This window comes from Lycorma delicatula, chromosome 13 (genome assembly GCF_047948215.1).
Source record: "Lycorma delicatula isolate Av1 chromosome 13, ASM4794821v1, whole genome shotgun sequence".
NCBI lineage: Eukaryota > Metazoa > Arthropoda > Insecta > Hemiptera > Fulgoridae > Lycorma > Lycorma delicatula.
The window spans coordinates 36,614,578-36,627,287 of NC_134467.1; the positions used below are offsets into that span (position 1 = coordinate 36,614,578).

Consider the following 12,710-nt stretch of genomic DNA (forward strand, 5'->3'; position numbering starts at 1 on the left):
AAATCAATAGGGCTGTATTCCCAATAGGTTTACATCATCTTATCAACTTTCATCAAAATCGGTTAAAAACTGGGCTCATTACAACGAAAAAGAGCTGAAAATTTACCCAAAAACCTCGTTTCTTTGGCTCTAACACCGGTTCCGAAAGACGATTGTTAAACGGATCTGTTACCTTTACAAAAAGGGTTTGTTTTACTCCCCTTTTTGGATTCCGTCCATTATTAGGTAGATTCCATAAGAAAGCCACCTATTATAATGTGTACAATGATTCGACTTCCGGAAAATCTCGACATATCTTCGCGTTTCACATCCCCCAGACCCCAAAACCACCGTCAGTTCAAAAGTTATATATAATCACAATCTTGTGGACACGATAACTGCCGTTATTTTGCACCAATCACTTTCAAATTGATGCATATAATATAACGATCCAAAATCTTGGTAGAGTTTGTTAATGAGCAAAATCGGACCATGGGGGTGGAAATGGAGGGTCTTTTTCGAAAAAAAAATATCGTTATAACTTTCTTATTAAGTAAAATATCGAATTCGTTTTAAAGTTTCTACTACTCTTTAGATAAGGGCCTAAAACTTATCTAAGTAAAGTTTTTTGATATCACCAACCATTGGCCCAAGGGGTGAAAAAAATGGGGTTTCGAACACAAAAATCATACCTCCCTTATTAGGCACAGTATCGAATCGGTTTAAAGTGATCGTTAGTCCTCTAAACATTACCTAAACAATTTTTGACCAACACTTACGGCAAGGGATGACCAAAATGTTGCTGGAATTGTAAGAAGATGGGGCTTGTCGTATACTAAACATATGAAACTTTTTTTTTTCACATACAACCATTGTCGTATTGAGTAAATTTAAAGTTTATCTTAACTTTAAAGTGAAAATCTTTTTTATCCCCAACTTAGCACCGGTGAAATCTACCTCTGTCTTTCGGCGTGCCGAAAGGGATTTTTTTATATTTTCTACTACTTTCTTCTTAATTGGTAGGAATCGTTTCTCAGGTCCTTTATACCAGTTTTGTTACAATAAATAAGGAAACCCTAATTTTAGTGAATGGTATTTTCTTTTTGTATACCTCGGTAACGTAAAAGAAATTCAATTTCACCCTTCCAATCTTACCTTGTGTCCGAAGTAAATACCGTACTTTTCTTTGAAAGGTTGATAAAGATTTTTTTTTAATTCAATAACATTAAAATTTATTACGATACATGTTTTTTTTTTGTTTTTTTTTTCTTAATATGCCGATGAAGAAATAACTAAATAATAAATATATATATTTTTTTTTACTTTTAAGGCCGCATAGGACCACTTTAGTCAGAATAATTCAAGTGTTTTTTCCTGATCTTTTGACCTTTAAGTTCTTAGCTATTACTTTCTCCCAATATTTAATCATTCTTAATGATCTTCCGAATCCTCTTCTGAATAAACCCTTTTTGTATAATTAATAGTTCTTACTTTAAAGTCGGTATTCGGATCTTTAATAACAAATTTTAATTTTTCGGATTTATTAAGTAAATCTTCGTAATTCTTCAAATTTAATTCTTGCATGTCTTCTTTAATTTCTTTGATCTATAATGGCGGATTTTTTAAAGACCAAAATCGATCGATAATTCTCTTAGTAGCCCTATCCTTAATAAGTGTGCACAGAAATAAATTAGTTTCTTTTACGTAGTATCGATTAAGGATTCCAAGTTTTCGAACAGAAATTTATTAGGCAATAATCTGTACTGATTTTCGTGTTTATTATTTTTTGTTTATGCAGGTTCTAAGAATCCTGCGTTCAACTTTAAATAAAGGTTCAATCCTATTTTTCTGATTTAATCTAGATAAAGTCTCGCTAGCGTAAGTAATTACTGGTTTAACCACAGTTTTGTGGTTAACATATATATATATATATATATATATATATATATATATATATATATATATTATTTATGAATAATCATAAAAATATGTTGTTTTTTTTTTTTTTAAATAAATCGCATAACTTGACTGGCGACAAAAAATTGATTCTGGGTTTTGTTTTTTTTATTTGTAGTAAGATGGGTATTGTTCTTTTTAACTTCTTTAGTTATTATAAATTACTTCACTACTTTTATTTATTAATTCTTTTCATCTCGTTGCGTAGACGTATGGAGTATATACTGTTCTTACTGACATTCTATCGAAATCAACCAAGTGTAAAGGTTGTATTGTATTAGAACAGAAGAGGAAAACATCGGGCGTGAGTATATGTTTTTAAATGTACGTAATATATATTTATATTAGACCGCTTTTGGTTTAACATGTGTGTGTGTGTGTGCGCGTATGTTGGTGTATGGTAGTTGTAGAATATAGGGTTTTTTTCAAGCATTTAAATAAACTAGCTATGTTGTGTAAAATTATCTTCTCAGTGAACAGGATCTTTCATTCTCTCTCGCTTTCTCACTTCCTCACTCCTCCCACAAACATTAATCTATTCTCCCTCCATTTTTACCAATCCATCCCCTCCGTTTCTTTAACTCATACTACCATTCTTTCTTCATATATATAGAGCCATAATATTTTTTTTTTTTTAATGTTCTTTCTTTTTATTATGAATAAATGCTTTGTAAAATGAAGTTTGACGTTGGCATATATCTCTCCTTTATGTATTACCGTCAGTAATTTTTTTTTTTTTTTTTTTTTTACTAGTGTTTGCTTTTAGGCTATTATATTATTTTATATAGTTAGTTAGGAACCTATTGTTTCTTTCTTAGAATCTATAATTATTATATCGACAGAATGATCCATACACAAATATCTCTCCTTTTTTTTTTTATATCGTCGCGTATTCATAGTTATTCCCTTTTCTTTTTCTTTCTATCATTTATTTTTTTATACTATATTTATACAATATGAGTTTAATGGGAAATTATCGATTTTATTTATTAATTAAAAATTTCCCAATTGTTTTGTTTTTTTTTATAATTCCTTATAAGAATAGAATTATCATCTCTTATATAAAAAAGAATATCCTGACTGATTCACTGACTCATAATCAACGTACAACCAAAACTATTATAGGTAGAGACTTGGAATTTTCAGGGTACCTTCGTATCTTTAAGTAAGCGTGCACTAGGAAAGGATTTTGCGAAATTTTGATTTTAAGGGATTCAAATCGATAAAAACTAAATTTTGTCTTAACGACGCTATCTGTTTGGACGTAAAAGCAACATACGAAGTACTAAATATTTTACGATTCCATCGCAGTGTTTCCGGTATGTGTGTCCGCTATACACTAAAAAAACTACTGGACCGATTTACGCGCGGGAAAAAGGGAGAAAGGGAAAAATCTAAAAAGGTAAAAGGGGAATACTGGGAAAAGGAAATCGAAAGAGAAAAGAGGAAGGGAAAGAGGGAAATGGGGGAAGAGGTATTAAATAAATTTAATTAAAATTTTATAAAGTAATATTAAATTAAAATAGAATTAAAAAATTACAATATATAAGACAAACAATTGAAGTGTCATGAAAAAAATTGGTTGAATTTAAAAGCGTAGGTAAAGCATTGAAATGAAGTAATTCATTACATCTGTCAAATAAGTAATATTAATACATCGAGTGCGCGCGCAGAGCGACAGAATGAGTGTGTGAGTGCTCCAGAAGAATGCCGTTAAATTTTACAGCTGTATTTCTTTGTTTAAAATAATGAAAACAAGTTCATAATAAACCTGTGTCCGTAAAAGGCTTTGTTTTTAAATTAGGAATAACAAAGAATTTTACCAAGATTTCTGCTTAGCGTCAAAATGAACCTATACTGAAATTCATCGAAAACCGGGGAAGAAGGGAGAAAGGGAAAAATCGGAAAAGGGAAATAGGGAAAAATTGAAAAAATGGGAAAAGGAAATTGGAAAGGGAAAAGAGAACAAGATGGAAGCGGAAAGGAAAATGGTAGAATAGGAAGGGGAAAGGGAAATAAGAGAAAACGGGAAGGGAGAGCGAAGCGAGCCATGCATGACCTTCTGATCATGACGGGAAGCGCAAGTAACCATAGAACACGAGCGAAGCCGCGATGGCGATGTTAGATTTGGGATTATTATAAATTTTTTGTTTATCTTTATTGAACTATTTTAATTCGTTCATAAAATGGATTGGTCTAACAAATATTGTTCAATTTTCTTATCTTCCTTTTTCTGTTTTCCTTTATTTAAGTTGTGGGCAAGAATTCATTGTTTATCGTATATTCCTTCAATATGTTTCATAGATTTGTTTTAACTTCATACAAGTTTTAATTATAAAATAATTGGACCAAATTCCATCATTCATAAATTAGAACAGTAAAATTTCTTATCTTTATAGCTATGTATACTCATAGATCTTCTAACGTTATTGATATTTTTTTGAAAAGTTTAGTTGATTATCTACAAAGCTGGTAATCAGAATATTATATTGATCATCATATATCATCATCATATATTAATTCAAATTAATCAAAATGATAATTTTGATTAATTTGAATCAAAATGATAATTTAACAAATTTTACATCACTATGATGTAAATCTAAAACGATCTTAGGTCATATATAAATAAACCAACTAGAATGACTAAAAAATTCAAGTTCAGGAGTAAACGACATTTTTTTTATAAAAATGTAAATCTTGGTTCTCAAAGTATTTTTTTTTGTCTTCAGTTATTTGACTGGTTTGATGCAGCTCTCCAAGATTCCCTATCTAAAAAGTGTAGTAAAAGTATAGTATCTGTATTCTATTTTTAAAACTAATGTTACTAATCATTATTGCACTAGTTTACACATTAGGTTTTCCAAGTCCAGTGCATGTCTCACCAGATTGGTCTAGTGGTGAACACGTCTTCCCAAATCAGCAAGATTTGTTAGTCGAGAGTACCTGCATTCAAGTCGTAGTAAAGTCAGTTACTTTTACACAGATTTGAATATTAGATAATGGATACCGGTGTTCTTTGGTGGTTGGGTTTCAATTAGCACCACACATCTCAGGAATGGTCGAACTGAGACTGTACAAGGCTACATTTCATTTACACTTATACATATCCTCTGAACGGTAATTACCAGAGGCTAAACAGGAAAAAGAAAAATATACCAACAAAAACTTTAAAAAATTTCCCTTAAAACCACTTTTGATTCCCTGTAAAACCACTGGTGTATTTACATACACCAGTTTAATTTTTTTATAAGCTACCGAAAGTTTATATTTCATTTGTAATCGCTTTTTTTGTGTTTAACCTATTTGTCCACCGTTAGGTATTGCTTCAGACGATGAGATTAACGATTTGTAGCGTCTGTGAAAATGCCATGAATAACTGGGATTCAAACCCGGGATTTCCAGATGAAATTTGACGAGATGCAACTACTCGCGCCACGAAGCCTGGCATTTGTAATCACCTGTATTTCCCTTTTCTTTTGAATCATCCTGTATACACCTATTACTGTACTCTCTTCACTAGTAAATTCCTTCCTATTTCTTAAACGACAATAACCAAGTTTGTTTTGGTTAATTCGAGTACACAAAAAGCTTCCTCTAATGCAGTAGCAGCCATCTTGCCAGACCGGTAACATAACATATCAATCAGTTAGTGACATTAGTAGCAGAACAGATGTATCAACATAGTTCCACCGGGTTGGGCTAATGGTGAACAACGTATCTCCCAAATCAGCTGATGTGGAACTCGAGAGTTCCAGCGGTCAAATAAAGTCAGTTATTTTTACACGGATTTGAATACTAGATGGTGGATACCAGTGTTCTTTGGTGGTTGGGTTTCAATTAACCACATCTCAGGAATGGTCGAACTGAGAATGTACAAGACTACACTTCATTTACACTCATACATATCATCCTCTGAAGTATTATCTGAACGTTAATTACTGGAGGTTAAACAGGAAAAAGTAAGGTTCAGTGCGTGTAAAATCATTGCATACAAAAAAATATTTATTAACAACTTAAAAAATAAAAATTTGACATATGTAACTAAGTTTGACGATGAGTTTTTGATTTTTGATTCTTCAGATTCTGTGTTTTTTAATAAGTTATTATCTAACCGTATAAAAACTGCAACAGTAAAATATCCTTATAAAATAAATACATAAGAAAACACAATGCTTAGAATTCTTAGAAATCAACCTTTTATTACAGTATTAAAAGCAGAATATAGTTTGTATAAATTAATAAGGAAAGCAAATTAGAATATTCCAAACTTAAATCTTAATGTGTAAGAGAAATAATAATAAAAACTTGGATTGATTAAATGAGATGATCGATATAAAATGTGATCCAGGTACTGACCTTGAAACTTTAAACAAACATTTTTTGCAGATATGGAAGAGCTATGCTGAAACGTTATTAAAGAGAATTCTAATATCTATAAATAATATAATCATAGGGATTCAAATATAAATTATGAGATATCTTTCGTTATATGTCCCACTAATACAAATGAAATAATTTAGACAATTTTCTAAAAAACAATTTATCTCCTGGGGTTGATAATATAAATAATATTTGTTTAAAGAACTATTCACAGCAATGCCCTTACCATTAACAATAAATGTTTCAAAGTAGGTGATTTTTCAGTTGATCTTAAAATAGCTAATATAATGACTATATTTAAATTTGGTTACAAATTGATGCCTGAAAATTACCTTTGTATAAGTTTACTAAGCATTCTATCCAAAGTATAATAAAACATCTAGTAATAAAGTGCATAAATAAATACAAATCAATTTGGATATCCAAAAGAAATAAGTATTGAGGATGCTATAATTGAGTTTGTGAAAATTGTAACAAATAATTTTAAATGTGGTAAAAAGACTTTCGCTATTTCTTTCGATTCACCATATACATTCGATACCAGTATCCATTTTAAGCTTCTAATATGATGGAAAATATGGGTTTCTGTGACATACTATTAAAACTATTCAGTAGCTGTTTAATTGATAGGTCAAAGATCCATACCCTAAAAAAAAACCTAATAAAAAATGTCTAACCCAGTTTGGTTTAACTCAAGGCCCTGTTCTTTCACCAGTACCATTTTTAATCTATATAAGTTACCGTCTTAAATCCAAATTTGATTAATTGTAATATTTTACCTATTGCTGACAAAACCTATTTTTTTTTCTGGGCAAAAAAACCCTTCCACATTATAATCAACGAACACAATATATTAGTTTTAATAAAGATATATCACATTACATATCTCAACGTAATAAAAGAACCATCTGCTTTATGGCAATTGGCATGAATAGCCGAAACTCACTACAGTAATGCAAGTATTTGAGTGTAAATGGATAGCTCTAAGAAACCGTAAAACATAACATAACATTTCATTATCCCTTAGAATAGTTCACATGTTAGACTCTAGGTTAAGTTTTTGATGCAATGCCACGTAACAGATACAATCCACAAAGATGTGGTGCACTGTTAGTTGGTAGTCACAGTGAACACAAAGGAGTACATCTGTTTGCGTCATCAAATACCCATGAGTGATCATAATATGACCTATTTGTAAACGGCAGATAATGACCTCCTCTTGATGGTGATTTCTCCATGAGAAGCTTCACGGTGAAACAGTGTTCTTAATTGAGCAAAGTTTATTGTTCATCGTATTATCCCATTCATCATGATCTACCCTCTTCAGGAAATACAAGATCATTAGAACAAATGCGATTTGTAAAAGTACGCTGAAAACAAACCTCTTTCCGCACTATTTGATATTGCCTCATTGCCTGATATTTCTATATGGCTGGAGATACATCAGAAGCTCACTGTTGTGTATTACATTTAGTCGTTCGTTAAATAAAACACAAACAAGAGGGTGTCTGGAGTACACATCAGTAATACATCTTTTCTTTTTCCTGTTTAGCCTCCGGTAACTACCGTTTAGATAATTCTTCAGAGGATGAATGAGGATGATATGTATGAGTGTAAATGAAGTGTAGTCTTGTACATTCTCAGTTCGACCATTCCTGAGATGTGTGGTTAATTGAAACCCAACCACCAAAGAACACCGGTATCCACGATCTAGTATTCAAATCCATGTAAAAATAACTGGCTTTACTAGGACTTGAACGCTGTAACTCTCGACTTCCAAATCAGCTGATTCGGGAAGACGCATTAACCACTAGACCAACCCGGTGGTTATCAGTAAATACACCTGGGGAGTACCTGTAACACACTCATGGAATCCGAGCAGACAAGTACATGTTGAAATGCTGGGCTAATTATATTTAAGCCCTTATTAATAGCAAACTGTTCTGCAACAAAAATACTGGAGATGCTGTAGAGGACAAACATCTATTATCTGTTGCCTATCACAAAAGCAAAACCAACAGAATTAATGGTTTTAGAGCCATCTGTGTAAACTGTAACATCAGGATTCCTGCTATTTATAATATTACGGAATTTATTTCGCAAAATAACCGGATTTGTGTTTGTATTACACTGACAAAGATCAAAGCAGTTATAAATGAGAGAAGGTTCCCAAGGGGATTAATAATATGGAGTAACAGTAAGGACAGTAGATAATTGTATATTTAGAGCTGAGAAAAGGCAGCGAGCTCTGATCCCTAATGGAGCAAGCAATAAATCTCGACTGTTCCTGGTATCAAATCAGATGTTGGTTACAGAACACTGCATCAAAGTTTGGATGATTTCATTGGACTTTAATACAAGTCAGTGCAGATCATATGATTCAATCTATTCGAAAGGGATGGCTCACCACTTTCCATCAGTAGAATTACCACAGGACTTGAATGAAATGCAACTGTAATATTTTCTGGCTCCTCCTGGAACAATGTAATGCATTATGTCAAAATTCAGATTATGATCGTGAAATCTTGGCTTCACCATTCTCATCCTTAACTCAAACCGTAAACTGTAAACAAAATTAAACCTTAAAATCCTTAACTCTTAATGTATTTCTTATCAATCATGAGTCAACCATCATCATCTATCACAAATTATTACTGTAATATATAAATATACTCAGTAATTGAACTAGAGTTATCATAGACTATTTAACTGATGCAAAACCTGCTAATCTTCATTTTTAGAAGAGTAAAAAAAGTTATACTTTGGTAGTTTTTGTTGACTCACATTTTAAATGGAACTCCTAAGTAATGTGTGTCAGGATTTAAAATAAATTCATATTTAAATTTTGCAAAATAAGTTTATATAAAAATGCTTTATTCTGCTTTTTTCCAATCAATTTTTCAGTACAGGATTAGAGCTTGGGAGAGAGCCATTGAAACACATTTTAATAAAATATTTGTGTTTCAAAAGGGTATAATAAAAACAATCCTGGGTAGGCCAAGATTATTCTAGTAATAAGATGCTCTAGGAGTTAAATTTATCAGAAATTTTTATATATATAGAATTTATATTCTATACATATAAAAATCAATGTTTGTTTGTCTGTCTATTCCAACTTAACTCGAGATCTACCGGACAGATTTATCAAAAATTTTGCACACCTACACTTTGAAGCCTTGCGGTGAACATAGGCTAATTTTATTGGACCTCCGACATAACGAAATTTAAAACACTTTATTTCTTCCTTAAAGCTTATTTAATTTTCAAAATGACTTTGATTTTCAAAAAAATTTAATTTTTAGCTAACATTTTTTTTAACATTGTATTGATTAATTTTGAAAAGGGCTGAAGTTTTAACGTACAGTTATTCCTAAGTTTCAATTGATTTAGCGCTTATGCATATGTAATTTTTACGATTCATTCATTTACAATTTTTTACAGCTGTTTAACAACATAAATAAATAGCCGCTTTTGTTTATCATGTGTGTGTTACTAATTTAAAGTGTGTAAAGTATTTAACTGCAATCTTTTAAATTCTGTCATCTTTTTTCTAAACATAATACCACGCGTAAAAGACATTCTTCAATCGGGAGAAATACAAAAAAAGCACGTATGATGAAAACTGTTCGTGCAGCAGAGACTGAAGACGAAAAACAGTCAAGATTGGAAAGCGACCTAATACACACAGCCCAATCCCGTTCGATTGAAACAACTGAGCAACGGGAAATGCGTTTAGGTTTGGGGGCGCAGCCCCCATGTCGGTAAATTAAAAAATAAAGGATTTTCTGTTATCAGATAACGTATCTAAATTGCAACGTATCTAAATTGCATGAAATTTTTTCTAAAAACATTAAGCTCTTAACTGGGAGTAAAGTTGATAACCTCAAAAATTTTTCAGTTGAAAAAATAACTTTGTAAACCTGGAAAACCAAAGCACCGAGCGAAGCGAGGCCTGGCTGGGAGGTCCGGCGAAGCCGGCCCGAGCGGCTGGTATTATATAATAAACAAAATATACACAGTAGTAATACTATAATAAATTTATTTTCTCATTAATAGTTCATTATTTATAATTAGACATTTTTTTATATATGTGTTTCTTGAAAACATTTTAATCATATAATTTTAATTATGTATATCGCCTGCAAAAAAAAATATTGTAAAAGAGTGTTTCTTTCTTTATTGTTACTGAAGAGATAAATAAAACAACTTCTTCCTTTTTTTGTCGTTAATAAAATATCGTTTGAAGAATTTGTTTTTTTAATTTATTTTTATTGTTACATGTGGCAGAGAATATCTTGGAATCTTGAACATTTAATTTTTTTAAATCATTAATATTTAGTTGTTCTCGTAGCTTATCTATATATTCACTTTCTTGTATATAAAATGTATCTTTGAAATCATTTTCGCGTGGGATTATTTTCTCCATTCTGGTTTCATCTTTAAATTTATTTTTAAAAACAAGACTTTCAATATTTAGATAAGACATCGATCTGGATTTACGCAAAGTAAAGAATTTACATACTGGTTTATGTATAGCTGATCGTCGTCGAATTGAACTAATTGTCATACATCTTTTATTATTTCGATCGAGTTTAAAATACGGTGATGCTGCAAAATTAAAGATGGCCAAATTTTGTATTCTACGTTTCATTTCAAGATAGTAATCATCATTTTGTGGATTATTGTCCGGTTTCTTTTTTCCTTTACTTTTTGATTTCGTCTTTTTAATCTCAATTGATTTTTCAATTTCATCAATACTTTTCATCTTTAATTCATTATAAGTTGTCATTTGTTCTTTAATTTGTTTCACTTGATTTTCAAAATAAACTTCAATTCTCATTTTTAATTTATTCTCTTTCTGCTGTAATAAATTCCATTCGTTGACAGCTTTTTTATAAATTTTGTGTAGTTCTTCGAATTCCACTTCGCTTTTTTTATACTTTTTTATAGTTTCATCAAGTTTTTCCTGAAGTGAGTGTTGATTTTGTTTAAGAATTTGATTTTCTTTTCTGACAGCATTTCGCTCATCTATAACTTCTAAAAAATAAAATGCCAAATTGTATAAGCTTGTCTGTTTATTTAGTTCATTGATTTTTGCTTTATCTTGTAGAATTATTTGTTGTAATTCACTCGTTCTGGTTTTATGATACAACAACTTAGATTTTAAATCGGTAATCGTTTGTGCACATCGTGTATGCGACACGGTATTTGTGATACCGGCAATCTTTTTTGATAATTTTAAATTACTTTCGTTTAATTTTGATGTGAGATATTTAATAATCTCCTCTTGTTGTTGTTTCTTTTTATTAAGTGTCTCTACGTTGTCTCCTAAAGAGCAATTCTTTTTGTAGAGTTCATAAATAATATATCTATTTCCATACTGAAAATATATCAATTCTTGAATGTTCGATTTTAGTTTTTCCTTCACTAATATTTCAAGTTCATAATTGTACGAAATATCTGTATATTTTTTTTTTAAATCATTAATAATTGAATCAAATTTATTTCTAAGATCAAAAATGAATTTTGGAAACTCTCCTTCCAATTTTGGATTCTCTGTATGTATTTTCTTGCAATTAAAACAAGATAGAAACATTAGTAAATGTTTTTATTTTTACAAAAATTTTATTGACAATGTCTTTTTGTATAATATGTTTATATCAAAATTAAGAATTCAATCAAATTATTGATTATTCAAGTGAATCTTTCCAGTATGTATAGTTAACTAATAAAATTCAAACTTAAAATAATTATGTTGCACAGCAACAACATTTTAAATTATTAAAAATAAATAAATAAATTTGGAAAACTATTAGTTGATAAAGATTCGACCCACCAGGTTGATCTAGTGGTAAAATTGTCATCGCAAATCAGCTGATTTTGAAGTCGAGAGTTCTAAGATTCAAATCCTAGTAAAGGCAGTTACTTTTATACAGATTTGAATACTTGATCGTGGGTACCGGTAATCTTAGGTGGTTGGTTTTCAATAACCACACTTCTCATATACGGTTGACCTGAGATTGTACAAGACTACATTTCGTTTACATTCATACGTATAACCTTTATTCATCCTCTAAAATAAAAAACCTTACGGTGTTTCAGGCTAAACTGAAAAAAGAAAAAAATTCATAAAAATCATACACTTCATAAAAGCTAGTTTAGTATTCTTTAAAAAAATTCAAACTTGCTTTTAGTTCTATAACCTACAAAATAATTGAGAGTTTTGATTCGTAGATAAAAATACAATTTTAATTTCATAAGTGTATTCCACTGTATACAGTAGCAGTTAATCAGTTCACTAAAGATTTTTTTTAATTTATATTTATTAATTCTCATGTTTAGTAATTTTATAATATTCCTCAACGTAATTTTAAAGCTTTGTACAACACTGG

At 30.5% G+C, this 12,710-nt stretch overlaps 1 protein-coding gene across 9 annotated transcripts in view; it reads left to right on the plus strand.

Annotated features, from left to right (window-relative positions):
* The window catches only part of Ns2 (nucleostemin 2), a 235,825-nt gene that overhangs the window by 133,355 nt on the left and 89,760 nt on the right, over positions 1-12,710 (plus strand). For 2 of the 9 annotated variants that reach the window (XM_075381650.1, XM_075381644.1), the window contains exon 3: positions 2,144-2,259. The exons of 4 other annotated variants lie outside the window; for them this stretch is intronic. The gene's annotated coding sequence lies outside the window, so the exon portion shown is untranslated. Of the gene's footprint in view, positions 1-2,143; positions 2,260-2,618; positions 2,654-12,710 lie in introns of those variants that run through there. 3 more of the 9 variants (XM_075381649.1, XM_075381643.1, XM_075381648.1) reach the window with 2 other exon arrangements.